Source organism: Elgaria multicarinata, chromosome 6 (assembly GCF_023053635.1).
Source record: "Elgaria multicarinata webbii isolate HBS135686 ecotype San Diego chromosome 6, rElgMul1.1.pri, whole genome shotgun sequence".
Taxonomy (NCBI): domain Eukaryota; kingdom Metazoa; phylum Chordata; class Lepidosauria; order Squamata; family Anguidae; genus Elgaria; species Elgaria multicarinata.
This window is the reverse complement of record NC_086176.1, coordinates 9892945-9904249: the sequence shown is the minus strand read 5'-3', so window position 1 is coordinate 9904249 and position 11305 is coordinate 9892945.

Here is an 11305-nt window from a genome sequence, read left to right as displayed (position 1 = left end):
GAGGGGCTAAGAGGGGCGCTGCGCAGCACTCACGTGTGTTGTTGGCTGTGAGCCAGGCCGGCCCGAGGATTCAGCTGGGCCTGGGCAGGCGAGATGGCGCCCCGCACCCACTCAGCTGAAGCAAAGCCAGGGACGTTGGGGGGGGGAGTGGCTCCACGTTCGGACTTCCGCCTGGAAGCCGCCCTCCCAGAGCCGCTCTAGGTGCCCAGAAGCTCCCAGAGCCGGGAGGCTGCCGCCACAACAAGAAGAAAAAGCACGTGGTGAGCTCGACCCTGGCCCAAGCCAGCCTCTGCCTTACTCCCGACGAAAGGGCACTGGGTTGCCTCGCCTCTCTCCTCAAACAGGCCGCAATGTCCAGGAAGGCGGGCAAGCAGGACTCCCTCTCCCTTCCCCCAGGAAAGCTAGGGACTTGTGGACTCCTGCAAGGCAAACTCTCCTGCTTCCCAATCCTGCCCGCGTGGATCAACGGGACTTGCATCTGAGAAAGCGTTGCACCGGAGGCACCAGTGCGGCCCGATCCGCCTATGCCTCTTTACTCAGAAGCCTTATTCCCCCGAGTAAACGTGCGGAGGGGATCGAGACGCCAGGCTGCATAGCGGGTTGCGTTTGCATGGAAGTAAGTCCCGGTGAATTCCAGACAGCTCGGTCCCAAATCGAAGTGAGCCAGTCCCAGCTCTCCACTCGGGGCACACGTTCGGACTTCCGCACAATTTGGGGGGTGTGTGTGCAAGTAGCTCGCCTTGCCTAGGGCGCAAAATGGTCTGGCACCGTCCCTGCTCCTGTATCTTTAACAGTTGCATAGAAAAGGGTATTTCAGCAGCTGTCATTTGTATATATGGAGAACCTGGTGAAATTCCCTCTTCATCACAATAGTTAAAGCTGCAGGAGCTATACTAGAGTGACCAGATTTAAAAGAGGGCAGGGCACCTGCAGCTTTAACTGCTGTGATGAAGGGGGAATTTCCCCAGGTTCCCCATATATACAAATGACACCTGCAGAAATTCCTTTTCCAATACAACTGTTAAAGATACAGGAGCCCTGTCCTCCTTTCCATAGGGTCGCCCTACAGAAGGTAGATCAGGATTTAGTGGTGTTTAATGCTGTTCCCTTTTCTTATTCTGGTAGTTATGCTGTTTCTATATGTTTGTTTTATATGGTTTTAAAACTTTATTTTGGAGTAGTTGACCTTGCTTTTAAAGGTTTCTGTGTTGTGAGCCACTCTCGAGTCTACCTGGTGGAAAAAAGGTGGGTATAAGCTTTTAAAATAAATAACAAGCCATAGTGGGTGGGGCTAAAAATAAAACCTCAGTCCAAAACAAAATCTCCATTACCCACAATTTCATGGCCAATGCATCACTAAGGTCTTAGTGGGGGGGTGGGGGGAACTGGCAGGGGTTCGTCTCTCCCAGCTGTACCCTCTTGAGTATTCCATGCAGCACCAACGTTGACTTGAGTATCAGAGAGCGGGCGCTGCTGTGGTCTAAAAGACTTCTATCTCCTTTTCAAGTGCCAATCCTGAGTGTGTGTATCTTTTGTTGAGTACCCAGGACAGATGAGGGATTCTCCTGGTGTATTGCCCACCCTGCTGCCCATTAATATCCCTGCTGGAGCTGACGGAGGTAGTCCCAGACTGTGTTGAGGACCCCTAGGATGATGGTTCTGGGGGACCTCAACTTCTACCCTAAAGCCACCGGTTCTGGAGGAGTTCAGGACTTTATGGCTGCCATGACAACCATGGGGCTGTCCCAACATGTTGTTGGCTCAATGCATGTAGGAGGAGCCACACTTGCTTTGGTTTTCTCAAGGGGACAGGAGAGGGAGAATTAACAATGAATCCCTTGTCATTGGTTGGATCACTTTCTACTGAGGCTGGCAGCAGTTCTCCTCTGTAAGGGTGGGGGTCCTACAAAAATGGTCCACCCTTGGAGGCCAATGTACTGGATGAGAGTCAATAAACTGAGACTCAATCCAAATAAGTTCTTCTGCCTGGATGAGTAATATTCAACCTGTTCTGGAGGGGTTTCTCTCCCCCTAAAGGTTCAGGTTTGTAGTTTGGAAGTGCTTGTAGATACAGCATTGTCATGGAGGGGTACAGGCTGCCTCGGTAGCATGGGGCACTTTTTATCAGCTTGGGCTAATATATTTGCCCAGTATCTGAAAACATCTTGCCTCCCTGGTTCTGGTTGATCCCCATTTTCTTCCTCCTGTGTGCAGTTGCCTTATTGTACTTGTATTTTAACAGAAAGCTCCATCCGATGAGCATTTTACTGCACACTCGTCCCTGGGCACTCACGGATTGCTCACATGACGTCGTCCGCCTCTCGCACATCTTCTGCCCCTTCTGGCCTTCGTTGCGCCACAAACCTCCCCCCCCCCAGAAAAAGTCCGGTTGCTGCTTTCTCCTATCGGATTGAATGAGCCTATTACTTCCTGTTTTCAGGAAGTGACGTCAGAGCGACAACAGAGAAGCGATGGGAGCCATGCGTTTCGACCTAGATGTGATGCGGCTTCTAAAGTAACAAAATGAAACCCAGCTTTTGTTATATTTCTCGCCTTCCTTCCATTCGTGATGAATTATGAGGACAACGTTGTCTTGAAAATGGCTAAGTTGACTGCTGAGCTAATGAATAAGACTAACTGTTGGGTTTGTAGTCACATGCCTATTCACGCTCGTGGAGTTCCTGTGATTCCCATTCCACTGAATGAAACTCAGCTAGTGTCTCCAGCAATGAAAGCAAACATGGGATGCTATGGGCAGGAATAAGACTGAATATATCCAGTTGTATGCCAAACTACTGTTATGGAAAAATAACTGATTTCCCACAACTCCCTTTGCCCATCTCTTCTCTCCCCTCCTTCTTCCAAGATCCCTCATTTCCCTTTCCCCAAATGCCATCCTTGGGTGATTCCTAAGTGATTTAGATGAGTAGAATAGACCCTCTACTCCCAGGTAGGAGAGAAAAGTCCCATTTACCTATTTGGGTAATGTCACTTACTCAGGTGTAAAGGACAAGCCCTAGCCGCTGGTTAAATCGCCAGGCGCTTGCTTGTGCAGCTGGCATACACACCCACACCCCTCTTATTTCTCTTTCCCCACAGCTCAGCGGGAAACCAGGGAGAGAAATAAGAGGTGGGAAGCTCGCCCATCGAAAGGAATGTCAGGCGCCATCTTGAGGGCTGGGGGCTTCTTCTTCACCTTCCTTTCCACACGCTCCGGTGGGAATTTGGGAAGGGAAAGTGAAGTGGGAAAGTTTCTGCCACATAGGCAAGGTGGGACAGGAATGTCCCAGGGGACATTGCGAAGTGGGGTGGGGGAACCAGGGAGGGAGTGGCTTCGTCCTTTTTCTTCTGCTGCCCCTTACGCCTGGAACGCTCTTCCAGAACACTTGAGAACTACAAACTCAATCACTGCTTTTAAAACTCAGCTAAAAACTTTTCTTTTCCCTATAGCCTTCAAATATTGAATTTGTTCTGACTCTATACTGTTAGCTTCACCCTACCCGGTGCCTGTTTACACTTCCCTGTGCCTGTTTGCATTCTCCTTCCCTCTTTATTGTTTACTACAACTTATTAGATTGTAAGCCTATGCGGCAGGGTCTTGCTATTTACTGTGTTATCTGTACAGCACCATGTACATTGATGGTGCTATATAAATAAATAAATAAATAAATAAATAATAATAATAATAATAATAATAATAATAATAATAATAATAATAATAATAATAGAATGGGGATTAGTTAAAGACAATGGAATACGTGACAGGAATGTCCCGGGATTCATTGCTAAGGGAATCATGTGATAATGGAGTTTGCAAGGTCAACGGGGTCTCTCCGCATCTGGGCATGTCAAGAAAACAGGGAGGAGGATCAGCTGTGACGATTTGAGCTAGCAACCAATTATTTGTGTACAATGTTTCCCCCAGTATAAAATGAAACGTAAACTTCTGTTCCGGGCCTTTTCCTTTACATTGGCAAGGGAGAGGGACCTTTGTGCAAAGAGATTTTTGGTACCTGAGGTGGAAAATAAACTTTCCTTTTGAAACTGCATCCGGATGCTTTTTATTTGATTTAATTGGGTTGTAATCCACAATTTTTCTAACAATGGGATGCTATGGCTGAATATATCCAGTTGTATGCCAAACTACCAGGGATGTTTTGTTGAGGTTGCAATGGTTCTGTCTTTTAGGTGGGGAGAAGTAAATGTGATATTACTTAGGACTGAAGCAAATGGTCAGTGTTACGCAGAGAGAAATGCTTAAGGAAGAGAAAGAGAAAGAAAGAGAAATTTAACTATTGATGGCAATGCAAGTTTAATGTGGTTGGTGGGCCTAGTAGGTCCAAAGGGGTATGTGTGAGAAAACAAGGCCACAAGCCTTGATATACTTGCTCTGTATGTAGGCCTCTGTATGTAGTTTGGTTCTTGCAAGTGAACTGCATGATGGGATTAGAATAATGTATGTGCCTGAATGTGCTGTAATGCTGGAAATGCTTAATTGGAAGGAAATGCTTTATTGGAATTTCTAAGACCGGGACAAATAAGCTATCTTGATAAGGAGTACTGACCATCCAGGTCAATCTGACATTGCTAGAAGAGTTATGGGCCATCTCTTGATAAAGTATAATGACGAGTTTTCTTTGATTTGTCTTTGTTCTGCTTCAGAATTTTGCCAACTGCTAATTAGTTAAGATGCTATTTTGTATAAATATACCTCCTTTTCACACTGCCAGGAGAGAAGTTCTTTGTCCGTAGGACCCTCTCCATGCAGCTGCATTAAGCTCAATAAAACAGAGTTGCCTTACAACCAAAGTGGATTTTTATCCTTGGCAAAACCTACTAAGCCCTAAATGGCTTGGGACAAAGAACAAAAATGGCCAAGAACAAATCCTGCCAGATTAACCTGATCTCATTCTTTGATCAGGTAACCCCCCTTGTAGACTGTGGGAATGCTGCAGACATAATATATCTTGACTTCAGCAAAGCTTTGGACAAAGTACCACATGACATTCTGATCCGCAAACTAGCTAAAAGTGGGCTAGATGGAACAACTATTAGGTGGATCCACAGTTGGCTACAGAACTGGACTCAAAGAATGCTTATTAATGCTACATTCTCAAGCTGGGGGGAGGTAACAGACAGGTATCGCAGGGCTCAGTCCTGGGCCCAGTGCTCTTCAACATTTTTATTAGTGACTTAGATGAGGAGGTGCAGGGAATGCTTATTGAATTTGAAGATGACCCAAAATTGGGTGGGATAGCTAATGCCCTGAAAGACAGAAACAAACTTCAAAGTGATCCTGATAGCCTGGAGCGCTGCGCTGAAAACAACAGAATGAAATTTAATAGAAATAAATGCCAAGTTCTACACCTAGGAAAAAGAAACCACATGCACAGTTACAAGATGGGGGATACTTGGCTCAGCAATACTACACGCAAGAAAGATCTTGGCATTGTTGTAGATCACAAGCTGAATATGAACCAACAGTGTGATGTGGCTGCAAAAAAAGCAAATGCTATTTTGGGCTGCATTAATAGAAGTATAGCTTCCAAATCGCGCAAGGTACTGGTTCTCTTCTATTCAGCACTGGTTAGGCCTCATCTTGAGTATTGTTTCCAGTTCACCTCACCAAGAAGGATGCAGAGAAGATGAAGCGTGTTCAGAGGAGGGTAACCAGGATGATCAGGGGTCTGGAAACAATGCCCTATGAGGAGAGACTGGAAGCATGTTTAGCTTGAGAAGAGAAGACTGAGGGGAGACATGATAGTACTTTCAAGTACTTGAAAGGTTGTCACACAGAGGAGGGCCAGGATCTCTTCCTGATCATCCCAGAATGCAGGACACGGAGTAATGGGCTGAAGTTACAAGAAGCCAGATTCCAGCTGGACATCAGGAAAAACTTCCCGACTGTTAGAGCAGTACGACAATGGAATCAGTTCCCTAGGGAGGTTGTGGGCTCTCCCAAACTAGAGGCCTTCAAGAGGTAGCTGGACAACCATCTGTCAGGGATGCTTTAGGGTGGATTCCTGCATTGAGCAGGGGGTTGGACTCGATGGCCTTGTAGGCCCCTTCCAACTCTACTATTCTATGATTCTATGATTCTTTGAAATAAGGGAGTGTGATGTATGAAAGTCAAGGATATTTTGTATGTTTATTGAATCCTAACTATTATGAGACAGGTATTTTAGGTGGCTCTAAAACCACTGATTTAGAGCCACCTAAAATACATGATGGAGAACTCCTTAGGATAGCATAAAAGGTACAATCTTCCTGGGTATTACTGATTTCTATCCATCGTCATATAAATGTGCCTAATATCATTGTTCCACCTATCAAGGTTGACAGCGTCTCTCCAGTGTGTCAGGCAGAGGTGTTTCCCAGTCTTATTACCGGAGTTCCTTTAAATGGGAATAGAAAATGAGTTTATCTGCACACAGACAAAGTGTGCTCCCTGTACGGCCCCTCCCTATAGCGACTTCGTTTTAAAAGCAGGCAGAATGAGCCTCCTTGTCCAAAAACTTCCAGCGAGGCTATGCTTACCTGAAGGAGGTAAGAGACTATTTATGCAGCTGAGATTGAAATGGAATAATCCTTACTTTACTACAAAACCAAGGCGTGAGTGAGTTATAATACTGCTCGTGTATTATTTGCTTATTTCAAACATTTATATATTGACTTAGTTCCAATGACATATTATATTGTTTTATAACCATCAAATCACCAACTACAGATAGAATAAACGGCAATACAAATAATAAAAAATGCCAGCAAATATGCTGAACCTATATGTTAAAGATGTACCATTTTTTCAGGATTTTAATTTTTTAAACAATAACAATACATTACAATAGTTAAATTAATAAGGCATGATCCAAAAAGCATACATTTTATTCACTTATTTTTAAAAGATGCTTTAGCTGAAATGTGGTCCCAGATTTTTGCTTTTTAAAAACATATTAGTTTTCTGAACAAATTATCAATTTAAATAATGAGAAAGGATCAAATGTATATTTTTGGATTAACTCCTCTCCTGATATTAGGGCTCGTAATATGAAGGACTCTGGTAGACAGCATCCAAAAGAAGACAAAAGAAAAATTAGAACTCCATTACACCTGCACGTTTGCCCTGGTTTATCCTTGAATTATCCGCCCTCATTTTCATAGCGTCTGAAAGCCTGGAGGGAATCTACACATCGTACTGAAGGCGCCTGCGTGCGCCTCCAGTGCGCCCTCAAAACGATGGTGTAGACGGAGAAAGAAGAGACGGAGGAAGAGTCGGAGGAGGCGGCGGCTGGGGAACCGGCCACGTCCTTGCCGCCGCCGCCTCCCCGCCGGCCTCCTGCTGCCAGGGTTAGGGTGACCATATGAAAAGGAGGACAGGGCTCCTGTATCTTTAACAGTTGTATTGAAAAGGGAATTTCAGCAGGTGTCATTTGTATATATGGGGAACCTGGTGAAATTCCCTCTTCATCCCAGCAGTTAAAGCTACAGGAGCCCTGCCCTCTTTTGTATCTGGTGACTCTAGTATAGCTCCTGCAGCTTTAACTGTTGTGATGAAGAGGAAATTTCACCAGGTTCTCCATATATACAAATGACACCTGCTGAAATTCCCTTTTCTTTGCAACTTTTAAAGATACAGGAGCCTGTCCTCCTTTTCATATGGTCACCCTAGCCAGGGTAAGAGCCACCCAGGTTGGAGACTCTGCTATTCTATGATTCTATGATTTCTTACGCCCTCCCTCCCTACATGGTTATTCCCTGTTACTAGGCTATGCCCATTCCCCTCACCCTGCCTGGAGGCTTTGGCATGTGAACATAGTAAAATCAGATGGAGGCTTACCTTTGAGTAAACACCATTGAACACAGAGAGACTTACTTCAGAGTAAACAGAAGTAAGACCTCAGAAGTAAGCATAGGTTGCAGAGCACTTCTTTCCACTTTGCTGTTTTAAGACTTAAAAAAGAAAGCTTCTCACTGACCACACTATTAAAAGTCAGTTCTAATTGTGTTTACTCAAAAGTAAGTCTCTCTATTCAATGGGGTTTACTCAAAGGCAAACATGCATTAGTATGACTGGGATGTAAATGCAGTTGAAATCAATGGGATTTACTTTTGAGTAAGGGAACCAGCTGATCTGTAGTTTATGAACTTGAAGATGCACAGCTTCACATGATCAAAGGAATGGAAGATCGATCCTTCGCATTAGTGAACTACCAGGAAAAGGGTTTAGGGGGGGGGATTTTAAAAAATCATTAAAAAAATCAAGGGATGACCCAATCTGATTCAAATTTGGCATGATGAAAGCCCTCCTTAAGAGCTATCACTGTGCCAATTTTGATCCTTTATCTTTAAAAATGAGGGTGCATTTTCCACATTTCTTTTAAGGTGAAAATGCCCGCTAGAGAAAAGCGTGCCCCACTCTGCCCCTTGAAAACATGCCCACAGAACATCGGTTTGAAAATGATGGATGAAAATACATGAGGGTAGCACATTGTCCTTTTGATTTATCAGAAGAACCAGACTTTCCTCGTGCCAAAAAACAGCGCTGGGGGTGCGGGGTGGAGAGAAACGAGGTCAGGGCAGGACATGGACATCATCTGAGTCCTTTGCACACAACCCACATTGACAGTGGGCTATAATGCTGGTATGATGGAGCCCTTAATATGAGATGGCAATGTTATTCATATGTCAACATTTTCTCCAAAGGGCAAATTATATTAATGTTATTGCAGATCAGTGATTGATGTTCTAGTTTACTGCACTGAAAGGTTCACCATTTGGTGTATGTCCCAGTAGCATCCAAATCTTTGAATACAGAAGATGGCTGAATAGTGCAAATTCCTAACAGATTGATGCACAAAACGTCCACTGATTGCCTTTAAAACCAAAGCAGCTACATTTGTTTGTTAGATATACATGTGCAATTGTAATATTTACTATCACAAAGTGTTGACTATCTCCATGTGCCCATCAGTTTAGTTTAGGGTGACCAAATGAAAAGGAGGACAGGGCTCTGGTATCTTTAACACTTGTTCAGAAAAGGGAATTTCAGCAGGTGTTATTTGCATGCATGCAGCACCTGCTGAAATTCCCTTTTTAAGTGACCAGATACAAAAGAGGGCAGGGCTCCTGCATCTTTAACTGTTGTGATGAAGAGAGAATTTCACCAGGTGCTGCATGCATACAAATGACACCTGCTGAAATTCCTTTTTTGATACAACTGTTAAAGATACAAGAGCCCTGTCCTGCTTTTCATATAGCCACCCTAGTTTAGTTTCAATGGTTACTAACAGTTTCTGCAGTACCTGGGGATGTTGAGCAAATCTTCAGAAGACACATTTTGGAGATGCATCTTTTGCAAGCAAGGTCAGCACCAGTGGCAGGAAAGAGAAGTTGAGTAAAAGGAGCAGAGTGGAAAGACAGTAGTGGTTTGAGAAAACAACTTTGAAAGTAAAGCTTCTAATTAGACCATCTATGCAAGAAACTACACTTTCCAAGTGTTTCCAGACTAGGGTGATATGAAAAGGAGTTTGTATACATGCAGCACCTGGCTAAATTATCTCTTCATCACAACAGTTAAAGCTGCAGAAGCTATACTAGAATGACCAGATACAAAAGAGGGCAGCTTTAACTGTTGTGATGAAGTGGGAGTTTCACCAGGTGCTGTATGCATACAAATGACACCTACTGAAATTCCTTTTCCAATGCAACTGTTAAAGATACAGGAGTCCTGGAGGGGATCTACACGTCGTACTGAAGGCGCTTGCGTGCGCCTCCAGTGCGCCGCCAAAATGATTGTGTAGATCCTGCCTGGGAGACGGAGGAAGAGGCGGAGGAGGAGGCAGCTGGGGAATCCGGCCGTGTCCTTGCTGCCGCCGCCCACCACCCCACCGGCGAAAGAGGTGGCTCTTTCGCCGGCAGCAGGAGGCCGGCGGGGAGGTGGGCGGCGGTGGCAAGGACACGGCCGGATTCCCCAGCCGCCTCCTCCTCCGCCTCTTCCTCCGTCTCCCAGGCAGGATCTACACGATCGTTTTGGCGGCGCACTGGAGGCGCACACAAGCGCCTTCAGTACGACGTGTAGATCCCCTCCTGTTCTCCTTTCCATATGGTCACTCGGTTCCAGACAAGGCTTTTATTGTGCCATCACCTCACCTCATTCACAGAATTTTAGGAAGTCGGTGGAGGTGTGTCTAGAAATCATCATCTTCTTCTTGTAAGCTCTCCTGTGTTTTCTGACTGCTTCTTTTGTCCTTTTTTCAATAGAAATTGCAGGTGTGGGCACCCAGATCTGCATCAGGCTCATAGTAGGGGGGAACCCACCAACGCCCAATTAGGGTCCCAGCCTAGATTGGGGGCCCTGTGCCTACTTTATAGCAACATTTTAACAAGTAATCTCCACTTTGGTCATACGTGAAAGTATCACAATTGGAGGGAGGAACTAAAATCTCCCTTTTTTTAGATTTCCAAAAGTTGATATGATTGAACATGCCAGGGTGGGTGGGAGAGAAATGAGGAGTTCAGTGAGCTTGAGGCAGGACAAGAAGTGCAAATGAGTAATAGGCAGCTCACCACCCAGGGGCAAGGGCTGCTTTAGGGGTAAGCGAGATGTGATCTGGGATAGGGTGACCATATGAAAAGGAGGACAGGGCTCCTGTATTATTTATTTATTTATTTATTTATTTATTTATTTATATAGCACCATCAATGTACATGGTGCTGTACAGAGTAAAACAGTAAATAGCAAGACCCTGCCGCATAGGCTTACAATCTAATAAAATCATAGTAGAACAATAAGGAGGGGAAGAGAATGCAAACAGGCACAGGGTAGGGTAAACAGGTACAGGGTAGGGTAAAACTAACAGTATAGTCCAAACAACATCAAGTTTTAAAAGCTTTAGGAAAAAGAAAAGTTTTTAGCTGAGCTTTAAAAGCTGCGAATGAACTTGTATCTTTATCAGTTGCATAGAAAAGGGAATTTCAACAGGTGTCATTTGTATATATGGGGAACCTGGTGAAATTCCCTCTTCATCACAACAGTTAAAGGTGCAGGAGCTATACTAGAGTGACCAGATGCAAAAGAGGGCAGGGCACCTGCAGCTTTAACTGTTATGATGAAGAGAGGAATTTCACCAGGTGCTGCATGCATACAAATGAAATTCCCTTTTCTATGCAACTGTTAAAGATACAGGAGCCCTGTCCTCCTTTTCATATGTTCACCCTAATTTGGGAGGGTTTAACTACATGCTACATTAAATGAGTAGCATGTATTTGTTTCTAACCTTTTTACTTTAGTGTAAGTGCATGGGGC